The 5680-nt window shown below is 39.9% G+C and overlaps 1 non-coding gene across 1 annotated transcript; it reads left to right on the forward strand.

The window, feature by feature from the left end:
- The first annotated feature begins 5262 nt into the window (after positions 1–5262).
- LOC149494291 (small nucleolar RNA R71) lies at positions 5263–5368 on the forward strand. Its single transcript, XR_016322380.1, has one exon. It is a non-coding gene; the product is annotated as a small nucleolar RNA R71 (small nucleolar RNA).
- Positions 5369–5680: the final 312 nt, after the last annotated feature.

Consider the following 5680-nt stretch of genomic DNA (forward strand, 5'->3'; position numbering starts at 1 on the left):
TTTGAGAAAGAAAGGAGAAGAAGAGAGAAAATTTGAGAGAAGAGAGGTGACGGCTAGGGCGTGCGAGATGGGAAGTGGGGCAGTTAGAGGCGTGCTCTTTAAATAGGGGCGCCAATAAATGAGGGTGTCTGATCGTGGCACGGTCGTGCTGATAAGCACGGCCTGGGCGTGCTCTCCTCTGACCTGCAAGTGAAAGAAAGGGCGTACCTGGCACGGGCGTGCTGATGGGCACGCTTGGGCGTGCTCTTCCCTGCCTCTTGAATTGAAAATTGCCTGTGGATAGCACGGGCGTGCTATCTGGCACGGTTAGGGCGTGCTCTTCTCTGACCTTCAAGTGTGATTGACCCTTTTTAATGACACGGGCGTGCCAGTTAGCACGGCCCGGGCGTGCTCTTCTCTGACTCTCAAGTATCATTGCCTTTGAAAACCGCACGGGCGTGCTGCTGGGCATGCTTGGGCGTGCAAGATCCTCACCCCATGGCACAGGCGTGCTTCCTAGCACGGCTAGGGCGTGCTCTGTTCTGGATTTCCATTTTTTTTTTCTAAAAAGAACTCTAACTAAAACAAAACAATAATTATGGAGAAAATTTGGGTTTTTTTTTTTTTTTTTTTTTTTTTTTTTTTGCAAATAAAACATAAAACAAAACACATAAATGGAATCAAACATAAAACAGAACACATAAGAAAAATTAGATGGGTTGTCTCCCACAAGCACTTTTGTTTAACGTCGTTAAGTTCGACGCACTTATCCTAGTTTAGGCTAAGCAAGACCGATCGCACTCTTGATGGGTTCGAAGTTGTCATTATGATAGCTTCTCAGACGTTGAGCATTCACCTTGAAACTTCAATTTGTCTTACCATCCACTATTTCAATTGCACCGTGAGGAAAGATTTCCTTTATTGTGAATGGTCCAGACCATCTAGAACGTAACTTACCAGGGAATAAACGGAGCCTAGAGTTATAGAGTAATACCTGCTGGCCTACCTTCAGATCCCTCATGATAATGCGCTTATCGTGCCATTGTTTGGTGCGATCTTAGTATATTTTGGCACTTTCATAAGCATGGAGGCGCATTTCATCCATCATGTTTAATTGTAACAATCGCTTTTGACCAACTTCCTTTGCATTGAAGTTAAGAAATTGAATGGCCCAAAACGCCTTATGTTCTAACTCTACAGGAAGATGACAAGCCTTACCATACACCATGCGATATGGAGACATACCTATAGGCGTTTTGAATGCCGTTCTGTAGGCCCATAGAGCATCGTCTAGCTTTTTGGACCAATCCTTTCGTGATTGTCCAACAGTGGTTTCGAGGATCTTCTTGATTTCCCTGTTAGTTACTTCTACTTGTCCACTTGTTTGAGGATGATATGGAGTACCTACATGATGAGTGACACCATATTTTGCAAGAAGGGAATCTAAATACTTATTACAAAAATGCTTACCTCCGTCCGTGATTATTGCCCTAGGAGTACCATGCCTTGTAAAAATGTTTTTCTTGATGAAGCTCATTACACTTTTGGCATCGTTATTTGGAAGAGCAACAGCCTCTGCCCATTTTGACACATAATCCACCGCCACTAGAATGTATTGGTTTGAATATGATGGCGGAAACGGTGCCATGAAGTCCAGACCCCATACGTCGAAGATTTCGACTTCAAGGATGCTATTTAGGGGCATCTCATGTCTCTTCGAAATGTTACCTAACCTTTGACAACGATCACAAAGACGAACATAGTTATAAGCATCTTTAAAGAGATTAGGCCAATACAAACCACTTTCTAGTATACGCGCAGCTGTCTTGCTTGCTCCAAAGTGGCCTCCGTATTCCATGGAATGGCAAAATTTAAGGACACTTTCTATTTCAATCTCTGGTATACATCTCCTGAAAAGCTGATCACTGCAATACTTGAACAAAAATGGCTCCTCCCAATAGTAAAATTTGATATCATGAAAAATTTTTTTCCTTTGTTGGTAAGAAAAATTTGGAGGAGGAATTTTGCAAACAAGATAATTAACTATGTCAGCGTACCAGGGGGTTTGAGCATTTGCTACTAGAAGAAGTTGCTCATGAGGAAAGCTTTCATTGATCTGTAGCTCGCTTGTATCTTCCTCCCCCAATTCAAGCCTGGAAAGATGGTCAGCAACGAGGTTCTCGGTCCCCTTTTTGTCGTGAATTTCGAGGTCAAACTCTTGCAATAGAAGTACCCAACGAATGAGTCTCGGCTTTGCATCTTTCTTCTCCAGCAAGTATTTAATGGCGTAATGATCTGTGTAGACTATTGTTTTAGCTCCAATTAGATATGCCCTGAATTTGTCAAAAGCAAAAACAATAGCTAGCAGTTCCTTTTCCGTAGTTGCATAATTTAATTGCGCATCATTCAATGTGCGACTTGCATAATAAATAACATGCAACTTCTTGTCTTTTCTTTGTCCAAGAACGGCTCCTACAGCATGATCACTAGCATCACACATAAGCTCAAAAGGTAAAGTCCAATCTGGTGTAGTGATGATCGGGGCTGAGATTAATTCCTTCTTCAACCTGTTAAAAGCATCTAAACATTCTTTGTCAAAATCAAATGGAACATCTTTAACTAACAAATTGCAAAGAGGTTTAGTGATTTTGGAGAAGTCTTTTATGAACCTCCTGTAAAACCCTGCATGCCCAAGAAAACTTCTTATACCTTTTACTGTGTTAGGAGGAGGTAGTTTCTCAATTACCTCAATTTTTGCCTTGTCTACTTCAATCCCCTTTTGAGAGATTTTATGCCCTAGGACAATACCTTCACTAACCATGAAGTGACATTTTTCCCAATTTAACACAAGGTTAGTATCTTCACATCGTTGCATCACTAAAGATAAATTATGAAGGCATGCATCGAAGGAAGAACCAAATACAGAAAAATCATCCATGAATATTTCAATAAATTTTTCCACCATATCAGAAAAGATGGACATCATGCACCTTTGAAAGGTTGCAGGGGCATTGCATAGCCCAAAAGGCATTCTCCTATAGGCAAAAGTGCCATAAGGACAAGTGAATGTAGTTTTCTCTTGGTCTTCAGGGGCTATAGGTATTTGGAAGTACCCTGAATAGCCATCTAAGAAACAATAAAAAGGATATCCTGCAAGTCTTTCAAGCATTTGATCAATAAAGGGAAGGGGAAAGTGATCTTTGCGTGTTGCTTTATTTAATTTTCTATAATCTATACACACACGCCAACCTGTGACTGTTCTTGTGGGGATTAATTCATTGTTTTCATTAGAAATAACAGTCATACCTCCCTTCTTTGGAACAACTTGGACAGGACTCACCCAATTACTGTCTGAAATTGGATAAATGATGCCGGCATCTAAGAGTTTAATAATTTCAGCCTTGACTACCTCTTTCATGTTCGGGTTCAATCGCCTTTGATGTTCGATTGAAGGTTTGTAGTCTTCTTCCATCAAGATTTTATGCATACACACACTTGGGCTTATTCCTTGTAAATCCGAAATAGACCACTCTAAAGCTTTCTTGTGCCTTTGTAGAACCTGTAACAACCTTTCCTCTTGATCAAGCATTAGGTGAGAAGAAATAATAACAGGAAAAGAATGGTTCTCTCCTAAGAATGCATGTTTTAAATGAGGTGGAAGTTGTTTCAGTTCATGCTTAGGAAGTTCCTTTTCTTTTTCATTCAAGATGCTTGATTCGTTAGTGTTATTTTCAACATGCAAAGTGGTTTCCACACATTCATCTACTACGTCAATTCTAAAACAGTCTCCATGATCCATAGGGAGTTTACAAGATTTAAGTACATCAAACACAATCTCTTCCTGTCCAACTCTTAGAGTCAACTTACCCTCATAAACTTCAATTAATGCTCTTGCAGTTGCAAGAAAGGGTCTTCCAAGGATTAGAGATCCTTCCCTGTCTTCATCAATATGAAGAATGACAAAATCAACAGGAAAGATGAATGTACCTACCTTTACAAGCACGTCTTCTACAATCCCTCTAGGATATTTAATTGAACGATCTGCTAATTGCAAAGACATCCTTGTTGGTTTGAGCTCTCCCATACCTAGCATCTTAAAAACTTCATAGGACATAAGATTAATGCTAGCACCCAAATCTGCCAAAGCCTTTTCAAAGTCAAGATTACCAATGTTACAAGGGATAGAAAAACTTCCTGGATCTTTTAACTTTGGAGGCAGTTTGTTTTGGATAATTGCACTGCACTCCTCGGTTAACATTACCGTTCCTTGATCATCAATTTTTCGTTTCTTGCTCAGGATATCTTTTAAGAATTTAGCATAACTAGGCATTTGAGCAAGAGCTTCAGCAAAAGGAATATTGATTTGGAGCTTCTTAAACACATCCAGAAACTTGAGGAAGCTCTTGTCATCTTGTGCTTTCTTTAATCTTTGTGGAAAGGGGACAGGGGGAACATAAGGTTTTACCTTTTCTTTCTCCTCTAAGTCAATGATAGGCACCCTTGGTTGTTCTTTTACTTCCTTTTCTTTCTTTGGTGGTTCATCTAATTGTTTGCCACTTCTCAAAGTGATAGCCTGCACTTGTTCTTTTGGATTCTTTTCAGTATTGCTAGGTAACGTACCTTGAGGTCGAGATGCCATCATGTTTGCAAATTGCCCCAATTGGATCTCCAAATTCCTGATTGCAGCTTGCTGGATTTTATGGTTTTCTCTGGTTTCATTCATGAATTCCATGTGTGATTTAGAAAGAGCAGTGAGGAGGTCATCATGGGATTTCTTTTCTGGAGGGTGGAAACCTGGTGGTGCATTCAAGGCATTGTTAGGATTACCATAGGATAGATTAGGATGATTCCTTAACCTGTTATCATATGAATTTGAATAAGGGTAATTCTTTCTTCCTTGATTCATCACATAGTTTACTTGTTCCAAAGTTTGTGGATTTAAAGAGTCCATGATACATTCTCCAATTCCATGTTGTCCATTGCACCTATCACAAACTTGCATGACAGAATTCACAGGATTAGTAGTTAACATGTCTAATTTCCTTACCATGTTATCTACCTTGGCATTAAGTGCTGTAATAGCGTCTATTTCATAGACTCCTGCGGTTCTTCTTCGTTCGGTATTGTTTTGGTAGTGGCTGTTGCTTGCCATCTCCTCTATCAACTCATATGCTTCATCAATTCCTTTCTTTTCAAAGGATCCACCTGCTGCTGCATCTAAGGTGATTTTTATGTTAGGAGATAATGCATTATAGAAGGTTTGTACCTGTAACCACTTGGGCAAACTGTGATGTGGGCACTTTCTTAACAAGTCCTTGAATCTTTCCCAAGCTTCATACAAGCTCTCTTGATCATTATGAGCAAATGTCATTATCTCATTTCGCAACTTGGTAGTTTTTGAGGACGGAAAGAATTTAGCTAAGAATTTTTGAGCTAATTCATCCCACGTGGTGAAACTTCCAGCTGGACATGATTGTAACCAGGACCTAGCTTTATCCCTAAGAGTGAATGGAAAGAGTCTCAATTTGATTGCATCTTCAGAAACACCGTTTTGCTTGAATGTGTCACAAATTTCCAAAAAATTGGTGATGTGAGCATTAGGATCTTCACTAGGTAGACCCCCATATTGGATCGAGGTAGAGAGCATTTGGATAATTGCTGGTTTAATCTCAAAGTTGTTAGCTTCTACCCTGGGTCTAGT

Source organism: Jatropha curcas, chromosome 8, assembly GCF_041381405.1.
Source record: "Jatropha curcas cultivar XTBG-Jc1 chromosome 8, XTBG_Jcur_1.0, whole genome shotgun sequence".
NCBI lineage: Eukaryota > Viridiplantae > Streptophyta > Magnoliopsida > Malpighiales > Euphorbiaceae > Jatropha > Jatropha curcas.